Below are 15,057 nucleotides of genomic sequence, written 5' to 3'. Positions count from 1 at the left end.
CGGAGGCGGGAGGCGGGCGCCGAGTTGCCTAGGTGGCGGGAGCGGGAGCTGGGTAGACCGAGGGCTGGTCGCGCCAGTGACGACTAAACTTTTTAAGTTCCTTTGGGAAAGTGGGCTATAACATTTCCAAAGAGCAGCTTTGATTTATCACCTAGTAGTAAAATCCAGTTCCAGTTTTAATACCAAGACATTTGGGTTTATTCAGAAACTTCGTTACAGAAGAAAAGCAGCATTTCCACACCCCCACTGGTGAAATATACTATATCATATCCATTATACTAGTCATTCCCTCTGTAATTTCTTTGATTCTTACTTTACACAGTGCTTCTGTAATAAAATATTACTTTCACTTTTAATTCTTCAATGTATATTTGCACCAGAAAGAATAACTTAGAAAAATTTGATTCTTTCCTTCCACAAATAACTTTTGACCCCCTACAATGTTCCAGACACTGTTCAGATGTTGGGGATGCAGCTGTGTACAAAATAGACAAAGTCTTCATGTTCATGTGGCTTATGTTCTAGTGAAGGGAGACAGGCAATAAACAAAATAAATAGGGAAATATTGTACATTAAATGGTGGGTGCTAAATGACAAATATCATTACAGGCAGTAGTTTAAGACAGCTATATCCACGTGTTTTAAAGAAATAAAGAACCCGAGGGATACTTTAATATACATATGTGTTTTGATAGTTAACATGGAACTTCTGATCATATTCAACAAAGTTCAGAACCAAAGGAAATAGACTGATTGAAATAGAAAGAGATAAAAGAGATTTAATGTAGGGATAGGTGTCCCCTCTTGGTACTAGCTACTGCTGGAAACCATGGAATCTGTTTCCTGGAAATATTTGATAAGGATCTCAGCATTTTACCATCTTGAACTGTGAAAATAACTTATGGGCAGAACCTTTAACTAGGTTGAATTTAAGTGTTTGGGGAAATGAACAGAGGCGATGGTAGCACATTATTATGTGAATAACTAACATGCTGAGTAGTGTGTGAATGTGGTGGAAAGGGGAAGCTTAGAGCCACATGTCACAAGAAGGAAAGCTGGAGGTTAAAATATAGGAATGTATAAAACAGTGACTCTTGTGGTGGACAATGTCCATGATTAACTTTACAAATATTAGAAATCTCTTTCATGAGCTAGAAAAAGTGTATGGCACTGTAACTAGAAGTTAATAAAAGAGGAGTATAAGGGGAAAAATATACATATTGCAAAGTATGTACTGCAGCTAGTAGTATTTTAACATCCTTTTCATCAACAGAAACAAATGTTCTATACCAACACCATGAGTCAATAATGGAGGAGGGTGGTTAGGAGTATGGCAGGATTTGAGTTCTTTTTTATTTTTATTTCTTTTCTGGAGTAATGAAAAGGATCTAAAAACTGAAAACAAAATAAATTGTGATGACGAACACACAACTATATAATGGTACCGTGAACAACTTAATGTACAGTTTGGAGGACTGTATGGTATGTGAATAATCTCAATAAAATTGAATTAATGAAAAGACGTCTCATCTTTCAGTGTTGCATACTAAAAGATTTAAGAAAGAAGTTACATGATCTTTGTGACTTGTTTCAAAGGAATATGGGAGAGACGGCTTTCAGTCAGGGTATAGGCAAAAAAAACACCACTGGCTCAGGGTTGATAATTGTTGAAGCTTGGAGAAAGGTACATGGAAATTCATGTTACTATTTTTCTACTTTTATGTGTTTGATATTGTTCACAGTGAAAGATACAAAATAAAATTTTTTAGATTGGACTAAATTTTTTTCTATTTATGATTTTGTTTGTCACATTTTCTTTGTTATTTCACTTTATATATTTCAAGGCTATGTTATCTCATATTTTGTATGATCCTAAGTGTAGAATTAAATTATGACTAATTAAAAAACATGTTATCAGGAGACAGAGGGAGGGCAGAGATTGGGAATTTGATCCTGAAGGAGCACAGAATATACAATAGGATTAATTGTAAAGATAAATATTATCTGATGCACAATATTATCTGATGGTAGCACAATATTGTAAAGTATAATCAAAGTTGAGTGTGAATGTAGTTGAAAGAGGAAGGCTAGGGGCATGTAGGACACCAGAAGGAAAGACAGAGGATAAAAACTGAGATTGTATAACTTAGGAAACCTCGAGTGGACAATGATGGTGATTAAATGAACAAATATAAGAAAGTTATTACATGAGGGAGAACAAATGAATGTCAACATCACAAGGTATTAAAAATAGTATGGTATTTGGAAAAATACAATTAATACAAATTGTTCTAGTTTGCTAATGCCACTGGAATGCAAAACACCGGAAATGGCTTGCCTTTTATAAAGGGGGTTTATCTGGCTACAAAGTTACAGTCTTAAGGCCATAAAGTGTCCAAGGTAACTCAGCAACAATTTGGTACCTTCACTGGAGGATGGCCAATGGTGTCTGGAAAACCTCTGTTAGCTGGGAAGGCACGTGGCTGGTGTCTGCTCCAAAGTTCTGGTTTCAAAATGGCTTTCTCCCAGGACATTCCTCTCTAGGCTGCAGTTCCTCAAAAATGTCACTCTTAGTTGCTCTTGGAGTGTGTGTCCTCTCTTAGCTTCTCTGGAGCAAGAGTCTGCTTTGAACCAGCCATCTTCAAACTGTCTCTCATCAGCTGCTCTCTCAGCTTCTGTGCATTCTTCAAAGTGTCCCTCTTGGCTGTAGCAGGCTACTCCTTCTGTCTGATCTTATAGAGTGCTCCAGTAATTTAATTTAGACCCACCATGAATGGACGGGCCAATACCTCCAAGGAAATTATCCAATCAGAGTTATCACCCACAGTTGGGTGGGGTGCAAAGAATTACAATCTAACACTGAAAAGTTCTGCCCACACAAGATTATATCAAACATAATGATATTTGGGGGGACGTAATACATTCAAACTGGCACATTGCACCCCCTGGACCCCAAAATGACATTATCTTTCCATATACAAAATACATTCATCCCACAACAATATCACAGAAACTTAAAACATTTCAGTAACAATAGTTAAGTACAAGATCTTATCAAAATCAATTATAGGCATGGTCAGTCCTCAGGCATAATTTTCCTTTAGCTGTGAATCTGTGAACTTAGAACAAGTTATGTGCTTCCAATATACAAAGGAGGGACATTCATAGGATAAACATTCCCATTGCCATAAGGAGAAACAGTAAGAAAAACAGGGTTAACAGGACCAAAACAGTTCCTAAAACCCTCAGGACAAACTCCATTAGATTTCAAAATCTGAGAGCCTTTTACAGAACGATGTTGCATCCTTGGGGCTTGATAGAGTGGGATTCTAACCCTTCCTAAGGGCCTTTGTGGCAGCCCTTTCCTCTCCAAATGCTGGGGTGAGTTCTCCAACATAGCCACAAATTGGGGAGACCACCTTCTCAACTCCACCCTCCTCAAACATCGGGGCAGCAGCCGGAGCCCCTTCCATCTCCAGGGAACACGCTCAAACCCTTCAGAAGAGTGGGATAGCAGCCAGGCAGGCTCTCCTCAACTCCCTGGGAATGTGCTCCACCCTCTTTGGGGCCTGGGGTGGCAAAACTCTTCCGGAGCATTGAAGCAGGAGGCCCACCCTTGACCTCAGGGGCAAGCACCCTTTCCATGCATGTGGGCCACTCCGCTCTCCCAGCCCAAAGCCTCTTGACTCTAGACTTCAACCTCCATGGCTCTGTCTTTGAAGAAATTTTTCCTTAAATTTGTTCCTTGTCTTTCTCCTCCAGTCCCAACTGGCAGTGACTCTCTCTATAAAGATCTTGCAAAAATTCTGTTGGCTTTGCATGAAGTACACGGGTGTCAAAGTCATCAGACAATAGGACTTTCCACAAATCCTTTCTGCTTACCTCCTTTTCCAATCTTGGCTTGTACTGAAATGGCAGCTGGTTTCCATGTTTGGTTATATCCTCGCATTGGGCTGTAGCTTCTGGGATTCCATCCCCTGGAAGCCCATAATTTTCCAAGCCATCAGCTTCTGGCTTCTTTGAACCCAAGGGTTCAGTTCTAAGTTTATATCTCTCTGTTCACATTTTACTATAAGCTGCAAGGAGAAGCCAGGTTACCTCCTCTACACATAGTCTGGAGATCTCCTCAGCTAAGTATTCCTGGTTGTCACTTTCAAAGTCTTCCTCCCATCTGACACCAGGACTCAATTTTGCCAAATTCTCTGCCACTTTAAAAGAAGGAATGCCTCTCCCAGTTTGCAACAACACAGTCATCATTTCTGTTCAAGTCCTCGTCAGAAGAATCTTTAGAGTCCATGTTTCCATAAACAGTCTCTTCAAAGCAGTTTAGGCCTTTTCTATCAAGCTCCTCACAATTCTTCCAGAATCTTCTCCTTATCCATTTAAAAAGCTGTTCCAACATGTTTGGTACTTGCAAACACAGCAGCACCAGCACCCCACTACTGGTACCAAAATCTGTTCTAGTTTGCTAATGCTGCCAGGATGCAAAACACCAGAAATGGATTGGCTTTTATAAAGGGGGTTTACTTGGTTACACAGTTACAGTCTTAAGGCCATAAAGTGTCCAAGGTAAGTCATCAACAATTGAGAACCTTCACTGGAGGATGGCCAATGGTGTCTGGAAAACCTTTGTTAGCTGGCTGGCATCTGGTTTCAAAATGGTTTTCTCTAAGGACATTCCTCTCTAGGCTGCAGTTCCTCAAAAATGTCACTCTTAGTTGCTCTTGGGGTGTGTGTCCTCTCTTAGTTTTCCGGAGCAAGAGTCTGTTTTGAACCAGCCATCTTCAAACTGTCTCTCATCAGCTGTTCTCTCAGCTTCTGTGCATTCTTCAAAGTGTCCCTCTTGGCTGTAGCAGCTTGCTCCTTCTGTCTGATCTTATATAGGGCTCCAGTAATTTAATTCAGACCCACCCTGAATGGGTGGGCCAAATCCTCCATGGAAATTATCCAATCAGAGTCATCACCCACAGTTGGGTGGAGTGCAAAGAATCACAGTCTAATTAACACTGATAGGTCTGCCCACACAAGATTACATCAAACATAATGGCATTTGGGGGGACATAATACATTCAAGCTGGGACACAAATGATGGTATATACTTAACAGTAACATTGTAATGTTCCCTCATGAATTGTAACAAAGGCAATACACCAAAGTGAAATGTCAATAAGGGAAGGGTGTGGGATTCTTGTTCTTTCTCCTTTTCTTCCCTTTTTTCCTCTTCTTTCTTTGTGGAAGAAATGGAAACATTCTCATATAGATTGTGGTGATAAACACATAACTATGTGATTGTACTGGCACTCAGGATGCATTGTGGGCATGTGAATAAAACTCTTAAAAAAACACACAACTGTCAGAGAAGATGTGGGGAGAGAGAGATATACCTATTTGCTGTTGGTAGGGAAGTAGCAGCCCCTCTATAGGGCCATGAAGTGGTTTCACAGAAGGCTAAATATATATTTGCCAGATGATCCTGTAACCCTGTTATTAGGTATATACTTGGAAGAAATTGAAACAGGGACATGAACAGACATTTTCACACTGGTGCTTAGGGCAGATTATTCAAACTTTGCAATAGGTGGAGGTGGGCTAAGGGTACATCAGCTGATGAAAGGAAGGCCGAACTGGGGTGTACACATGTGATGGAATGGAGTGGCTGCAAGAAAGAATTAAGTTGTGAGGCATGCAACTAGGTGAATTAACCTTGAGGGCATTATATTGAATGAAATAAGCCAGAAACAAAAGGACGAACATTGTGTGGTCTCACTAATATAAACTAATTATAATGAGTAAACACTGAGAATTGGATCTGAGAGCATAGCTTTTCAGGGGATACAAAGTAGGCAGAGATAGGGCAACTCCATAGGTTACGGAGGACAAAATGTCCAATAAGGCTCACTGTAAAGGTTCCTAGACAGTAAGCTCTTACAGCACTGACATCTATTCCTCAGTTTTAGCTATTTCTATATTCTGAGATGCGTCATATAGATACTCCTTTTTATTTTCTAGTGTATTAAAATAGTTAGAAGTAAATAACCTGCATCTGTTGAACAGTAATCCAGAAGACTTGATTCTAGATGGTAATTGGTAACTATGTAGCTGATATCATGTATTCTAGTTTGCTAATGCTGCAGAATGCAAAACACCAGAAATGGATAGGCTTTTATAAAACAGAGGTTTATTTCGCTGCACAGTTACAGTCTTAAGGCCACAGAGCGTCCAAGGTAACACACCAACAATCGGGTACCTTCACCAGAGGATGGCCAATGGCATCCAGAAAACCTCTGCTAGCTAGGAAGGCAGCCGGTGTCCACTCCAAAGCTCTGGCCTCAAAATGGCTTTCTCCCGGGACGTTCCTCTCTAGCAAGCTTGCTCCTCTTCAAAACATCACTCACAGCTGCACTCACTGAGTTCCCTCTCTCTGAGTCAGCTCATTTATATGGCTCCACTGATCAAGGCCCACCCCGAGTGGGCGGGGCCATGCCTCCATGGGAACATCTCATCAAAATCATCACCCACAGCTGGGTGGGGCACACCCCAAGCAAATCTAACCAGCACCAAAACGTCTGCCCCACAAGACCACAAAGATAATGGCATTTGGGGGACACAATACACTCAAACCAGCACATTCCACATCCTGGAAAATGACATTATCTTTCCAAATACAAAATACATTCATTCCATCACAATATCACAAAAACTTAAATCATTTCAGTAACAAAAGTTAAGTACAAGATCCCATCAAAATCAATTATAGGCATGGCCAGTCCTAAGGCATCATTTTTCTTCAGCTGTGGATCTGTGAAGTTGGAACAAGTTACATGCTTCCAATATACAAAGGAGGGACATTCATAGGATAAACATTTCCATTGCCATAAGGAGAAAGAGTAAGGAAAACAGGGTTAACAGGACCAAAACAGTTCCTAAAACCTGCAGGACAAACTCCATTAGATTTCAACGTCTGAGAGTCATTTACAGAACAATGTTGCATCCTTGGGGCTTGAGAGAGCGGGAGCCTAACCCTTCCCAAGGGCCTTTTTGGCAGCTGTTTCCTCTCCAAATGCTTGGGTGAGTGCTACAACATATCCACACACTGGGGAGACCACCTTCTTGGCCCCACCCTCCTCAAACATTGGGGCAGCTCCCGGATTCCTTTCCACCTCTGGGTCACACGCTCAACCCCTTCAGAACAGTGGGGTGGCAGCCAGGCTCTTCCCAATTCCCTGGAAATGTGCTCCACCCTCTTTGGTGGCAAAACTCTTCCAGAGCATCGAGGCGGAAATCCTGCCCTCGACCTCCAGGGCAAACTCACCCTTTCCCTGCGTGTGGGCTGCTCCGCTCTCCCAGCCCCAAACCTCTTGACTCTAGACCTCAACCTCCATGGCTCTGTCTTTGAAGAGATTTTTCCTTTAATTTTTTCCTTGTCTGTCTCCTCCAGTCCAGACCGGCAATGGCTCTGTCTATAAAGATCTCACAAAAATTCTGTTGGCTTTGCATGAAGCACACAGGGGTCAAAGCCATCAGACAATAGGACTTTCCACAAATCCTTTCTGGATAATTCCATCTCCAATCTTGGCTTGTACTGAAATGGTGGCTGGGTTCCATGTTTGGTAACATCCTCACATTGGGCTGTAGCTTCTGGGATTCCACCCCCTGGAAGCTTGTAATTTTCCAAGCGATCAGCTTCTGGTTTCTTTGAACCCAAGAGTTCAGTTCTAAGTTTATCTCTCTCTGCTCGCATTTTACTATAAGCTGCAAGGAGAAGCCAGGGTACGTCCTCCACATGTAGTCTGGAGATCTCCTCAGCTAAGTATTTCAGGTTGTCGCTTTCAAATTCTTCCTTCCATCTGACACCAGGACTCAATTTTGCCAAATTCTGTGCCACTTTAAAACAAGGATCACCTTTCTTCCAGTTTACAACAACATATTCATCATTTCTGTTCAAGGCCTCATCAGAAGTATCTTTAGAGTCCATATTTCCACAAACAGTCTCTTTAAAGCAGTTTTGGCCTTTTCTATCAAGCTCCTCACAATTCTTCCAGAATCTTCCCCTTATCCATTTGAAAAGCCACTCCAACATGTTTGGTATCTGCAGACTAAGCAGCAAAAGCACCCCACTTCTGTTACCAAAATTTGTTCTAGTTTGCCAATGCTGCAGAATGAAAAACACCAGAGATGGATAGGCTTTTATAAAATGGGGGTTTATTTCGCTACACAGTTACAGTCTTAAGGCCACAAAGTGTCCAAGGTAACACATCAGTAATCGGGTACCTTCACTGGAGGATGTCCAATGGCGTGCGGAAAACCTCTGTTAGCTGGGAAGGCACGTGACTGGCGTCTGCCCCAAAGTTCTGGTTTCAAAATGGCTTTCCCCCGGGATGTTCCTCTCGAGCAAGCTTGCTCCTCTTCAAAACATCACTCACAGCTGCACTCACTGAGTTCCCTCTCTCTGAGTCAGCTCATTTATATAGCTCCACTGATTAAGGCCCACCCCGAATGGGTGGGGCCACGCCTCCACAGGAACATCTCATCAAAATCATCACCCACAGCTGGGTGGGGCACACCCCAAGCAAACCTAACCAGCACCAAAACGTCTGCCCCACAAGACCACAAAGATAATGGCATTTGGGGGACACAATAAACTCAAACCGGCACATCATGTGACCATGTGATAGTGAAAACCTGCTGACTGACACTCCCTTTAACCAGTGTATGGCTGATGACTAATAAAATAATGATAAAAATGTATAAATAGTAGGAGGGATGGGGGTATGTGGTGGTTTTAGTGATCTCAATTTCTTTTTCATTTTCTGATATTTTTTCTTCATTTTGGAGTAATGGAAGTATTTGGAAATTGACTGTGCCAATGAATGCACAGCTATACCTTAATACTATCTGCCTCTGATTGCATACTCTGGATGGATTATATGGATAAAATTCCATTAAGATAAATAAATAAATAAAAATGACTGTGAGGAAACAGTATCTGGATGCTCTAACAGAAAAAATAAAATAAAATAATATATTTAAAAAGTGTAAAGAGTTCCTTTTTGGAATGATGGAAATGTTTAGGTAATGGACAGTGGGGATGGTAGCACAACACTGTGAATACAATTAACATTCAAATATATATATGAATATGATTAAAAGGGGAAATGTTAGAGTTGGTAACAGGAAAAAAAATACAAAAAGCTCTTTGGAATGACACTACAGAAACAGTGAACCCCAAATTAAACCATGTACTTTAATTAATAGTACAACTATAAAAATGTGCTATTATCAGTTTTAACAAATGTAACATACCAATGCCAGGTGTTTATGGCAGGCTGGTATGTGGGAAACCTATAGTGTATGCATGATTGTTCTGTAAACCCACAAGTCTCTAATTTAAGATATATATATGGTGAAACCTGGTATAATGTACAACATTGTCTTCTATCATATTAACAAACAACAAAAAATGTACACATTTTCCAAGTTCAATTGAATTCACAAAGAAACTTACTTCAGTCTGGCCAAGTTCTTTGAAGGAGAGTTTGCTATAGGAATTCTTACTGCTTTGGAATGGACCAGGTTCTTAGTTAGGAGGTGCTGAGTGAAGATGAACCACTACTTCTGCACTGAAGAGAGAACAAATGTAATGCATTTAACTGCCTTTCAAAAATCATTAATTCTATTATAAACTTTAACATATTATATATCACTTTTAAAGTTCTGGTAAGAAACAAAGACCATCCTGAAAAGCATCCTTTCAAAAACTATTAATTTTAAAACATCTCTACTTAACACTTACAAGTTATGAACCAAAAAGTTTCAAGTTACTAGCTCTATGTATTAAACAAAAATGTGGTTTTAAAAAATCAATTCAAAGGCAATGGCTAAATTTTGGGTGGTGTATATTAGGGTTTTCCATCTACAGAGTCCTCACCAGAGGTTGTAAAGGATCCTGTCATTTGTGCCAAATCATACTACCATACTGATTTTGAAAACAAAATGTGATAAATCTGTTTGACTGGCCAGCTGACACTTTATTAAAATTCCATTCAAAACTAACATTCTACAGTGTCATTTGTTGGAAAATGACACTAAGTCAACAGCGTGATTTAGAAAGATACACAACAGCAAAAGCAATTCTCAAAATGCTGCTGCTCTTAGAAAACTACCATTATCTTTATGACTACCATTATCTCCTATGCTATTAAAAATGCTACCATAATTATTCAGCTTTTTAAAAGTTTTCTTCCTGTTTTCCCATCTATTCAATACACAGTGTTCTACAAGATTACAGAAGCTACAAAATTCATGATAAAAATATTATGAATACCTAATTTAGAGCATTTCCTTTATGATCACAGTATAAATACACCCATCACCAAATTATACTTTTTGTTGTTTAGGCCCACATAGGTGCCTAAATATAACTGTAAAATTGACACACCATGTTCTAGGATTTTTCAATGTAATGAAGGCTTTTGATAGTGAACTATGGCCAACCTTGTGAGAACTCTTCATCTATTACTTCGTGGTAAATATCAGTAACTGACGTAAGTAAATTAGCTGCATAAGCAGAATCACAGGTCTCTATGAAATAAATCATCAGGTAAAGCAAACAAACAACAATTACAATAGGGTCACATAATCTGTAAAGCCAAAAACCCTAAGCCCTACTGTAAGATTCTGCCAAAGGATGGCCAATGAAAAGCTAAATGATATAAAATAACATTTAAAAATTCCAGAATAAGCATAAAAGATCCATGCCAAGTTTTCCTTACATTCATTTATGGGATGATAAAATTGCTGTATTTTATCAAATTTAAAATCCACCAAATGAAAGAAGAATCTTGATTTCAGTGTTTACAGAAGGTGAAAAAAACGCATATCTTAGAATCAATGAGATATGGTCATTGTTTGGGGAGGCAGGGCTGGAAACTAAAGAGAAATCTGAGAAAACTTAGCCTGGCACTATTAAAATCCTCCTCAGTGGAGATATTTGAAAAAGTATGATAACAAGGTGAAGATAAATATTTAAAATATTTTTGTTATAAAGCTTAGATTTCCCTGGAACACAGCAGAGGAAAATTCAAACAATTGGATCACCTTTAAATTTTACTTTCTATAACTTAATAAAGTAGAGAAAAGCAACAAGGTGGAAAACAAATTACAGGAACCATTCGCTCTAAAAATCTACAGCTTATTAATCTTTTCAAAATGTTGGTTAGTTTCTTTAATGTCAAACAAGCAATCTTTTATAGTATATAACATTAGAACCAAGGCATGCATTACATTTCCAGTGAAGTATAACATTTCTTCAACTTCTATTAAAGTGGACAATTATGCTAAACACAAAGATGGTCATACATGGGGAAAAATTTCCATACCAGAAGTTTTTGTTCATATATCTCCCTCAATGACATGCACTTAAATATAAGCCAAAATTTGGGGTACAGTTGAATAAAAAGAAACGCGAACCTATGGCTTCAAACCAGGGTGACCACACCACCTGGTTTGCTGGTGACACCCCAACCTTAAAACTTCTGACCCCAATCTTCTATTATTCATATAATATTCATATATGTTACATATAATAGTCATATATTCTACACTAGTCGTTTATATATAATATTCATTTATATTAGTCATATAACGTATTATTCATATAAGCCAATCTTCATATTTTTCTTATAAATGTCCCAGCTTGGACACGATATCTATTTACCACTGCCACCTGAAAATGTCACAGTTGAGAAATAAACTTTATCATCAGTTAGAAACTGGACCAAAGTCAGTTCTTTTTTTCAAATGGGCATTTCTGATTTTACACACTGAACAACAGGTATACAGACATGAAAGCAGGTGTCTGTGGAATATATACAGGGATAGCTAATCATATTTATTTATAACGACCCAAGAATATTTTACAGAAAATGTTAGCACTTTATTCATTCCTTAAGAAGGACTTCATATACCAATGAATAAAAATGTATGAAAATACCTTCTTAAGATATTTTCTTCCTAATCATTGACCCTCTAAAAACATTTCTTTCCTCAATGTATATATATATATATTTTTTGATGTTTGGACACTGACAGCTTTATTTTTTTTTTAATTGAGATATATTCACATACCACGCAGTCATACAAAACAAATCAAACTTTCGATTGTTCACAGTACCATTACATAGTTGTACATTCAGCACCTAAATCAATCCCTGACACCTTCATTAGCACACACACAAAAATAACAAGAATAATAATTAGAGTGAAAAAGAGCAATTGAAGTAAAAAAGAACACTGGGTACCTTTGTCTGTTTGTTTCCTTCCCCTATTTTTCTACTCATCCATCCATAAACTAGACAAAGTGCAGTGTGGTCCTTATGGCTTTCTCAATCCCATTGTCACCCCTCATAAGCTACATTTTTATACAACTGTCTTCGAGATTCATGGGTTCTGGGTTGTAGTTTGATAGTTTCAGGTATCCACCACCAGCTACCCCAATTCTTTAGAACCTAAAAAGGGTTGTCTAAATTGTGCATAAGAGTGTCCACCAGAGTGACCTCTCGGCTCCTTTTGGATTCTCTCTGCTACTGAAGCTTATTTCATTTCCTTTCACATCCCCCTTTTGGTCAAGAAGATGTTCTCCGTCCCACGATGCCAGGTCTACATTCCTCCCCGGGAGTCATATTCCACGTTGCCAGGGATATTCACTCCCCTGGGTGTCTGATCCCACGTAGGGGGGAGGGCAGTGATTTCACCTTTCAAGTTGGCTTAGCTAGAGAGAGAGGGCCACATCTGAGCAACAAAGAGGCATTCGGGAGGAGGCTCTCAGGCACAATTATAGGGAGGCCTAGCCTCTCCTTTGCAGCAACCGTCTTCCCAAGGGTAAAACCTATGGTAGAGGGCTCAAGCCATCAAACCACCAGTCCCCTATGTCTGTGGTCATGTTAGCAACCATGGAGGTGGGGTAGGCAAATACCCCTGCATTCTCCACAGGCTCCTCAAGAGGGCACTACATCTTTTTTTCCTTGTTTTTCTTTTTTTTTTTTTTTAACTTTCCCTTCTTTTTTAAATCAACTATATGAAAAAAAAGTTAAAAAGAAACCAAACATACAATAAAAGAACATTTCAAAGAGACCATAACAAGGGAGTAAGAAAAAGACAACAAACCTAAGATAACTACTTAACTTCCAACATGTTCCTACTTTACCCCAAGAAAGTTACCTAATATAGCAACATTTCTGTGAACTTGTTCCTACTATATCCATCAGAAATTAACAGATCATAGTCATTCCTGGGCATCCCCAGAACGTTAAATAGCTTATCTGTCCTTCTTGGATTATTGTTCCCCTTCCTTAATTGCTCTCTATTGCTAGTTCCCCTACATTCTACATTATAGACCATTTGCTTTACATTTTTCAAAGTTCACATTAGTGGTAGCATATAATATTTCTCTTTTTGTGCCTGGGTTATTTTGCTCAGCATTATGTCTTCAAGGTTCATCCATGTTGTCATATGTTTCACGAGATCGTTCCTTCTTACTGCCGCGTAGTATTCCATCGTGTGTATATACCACATTTTATTTATCCACTCATCTGTTGAAGGACATTTGGGTTGTTTCCATCTCTTGGCAATTGTGAATAATGCTGCTATGAACATTGGAGTGCAGATATCTGTTCGTGTCACTGCTTTCCGACCTTCCGGGTATATACCGAGAAGTGCAATCGCTGGATCGAATGGTAACTCTATATCTAGTTTTCTAAGGAACTGTCAGACTGACTTCCAGAGTGGCTGAACCATTATACAGTCCCACCAACAATGAATAAGAGTTCCAATTTCTCCACATCCCCTCCAGCATTTGTAGTTTCCTGTTTGTTTAATGGCAGCCATTCTAATTGGTGTGAGATGGTATCTCATTGTGGTCTTAATTTGCATCTCTCTAATAGCTAGTGAAGCTGAACATTTTTTCATGTGTTCCTTGGCCATTTGTATTTCCTCTTCAGAGAAATGTCTTTTCATATCTTTTGCCCATTTTATAATTGGGCTGTCTGTACTATTGTCATTGAGTTGTAGGATTTCTTTATATGTGCAAGATATCAGTCTTTTGTCAGATACATGGTTTCCAAAAATTTTTTTCCATTGAGTTGGCTGCCTCTTTACCTTTTCGAGAAATTCCTTTGAGGTGCAGAAACTTCTAAGCTTGAGGAGTTCCCATTTATCTATTTTTTCTTTTGTTGCTTGTGCTTTGGGTGTAAAGTCTAGGAAGTGGCCGCCTAATAGAAGGTCTTGAAGATGTTTTCCTACATTATCTTCTAGGAGTTTTATGGTACTTTCTTTTATATTGAGATCGTTTGTCCATTTTGAGTTAATTTTTGTGTAGGGGGTGAGGTAGGGGTCCTCTTTCATTCTTTTGGATATGGATATCCAACTCTCCCAGCCCCATTTGTTGAAAAGACCATTATGACTCAGTTCAGTGACTTTGGGGGCCTTATCAAAGATCAGTCGGCCATAGATCTGAGGGTCTATCTCTGAATTCTCAATTCGATTCCATTGATCTATATGTCTATCTTTGTGCCAGTACCATGCTGTTTTGGCAACTGTGGCTTTATAATAAGCTTCAAAGTCAGGGAGTGTAAGTCCTCCCACTTCGTTTTTCTTTTTTAGAGTGTCTTTAGCAATTCGAGGCATCTTCCCTTTCCAAATAAATTTGATAACTAGCTTTTCCAAGTCTGCAAAGTAGGTTGTTGGAATTTTGATTGGGATTGCATTGAATCTGTAGATGAGTTTGGGTAGAATTGACATCTTAATGACATTTAGCCTTCCTATCCATGAACATGGAATATTTTTCCATCTTTTAAGGTCCCCTTCTATTTCTTTTAGTAGAGTTATGTAGTTTTCTTTGTATAGGTCTTTTACATCTTTGGTTAAGTTTATTCCTAGGTACTTGATTTTTTTAGTTGCTATTGAAAATGGTATCTGTTTCTTGAGTGTCTCTTCAGTTTGTTCATTTCTAGCATATAGAAACATTACTGACTTATGTGCATTAATCTTGTATCCCGCTAC

The sequence above is a fragment of the Choloepus didactylus genome, chromosome 14 (genome assembly GCF_015220235.1).
Source record: "Choloepus didactylus isolate mChoDid1 chromosome 14, mChoDid1.pri, whole genome shotgun sequence".
Lineage (NCBI taxonomy): Eukaryota > Metazoa > Chordata > Mammalia > Pilosa > Megalonychidae > Choloepus > Choloepus didactylus.
The sequence above is the reverse complement of the archived record's forward strand: the minus strand, read 5'-3'. Positions refer to the sequence as shown.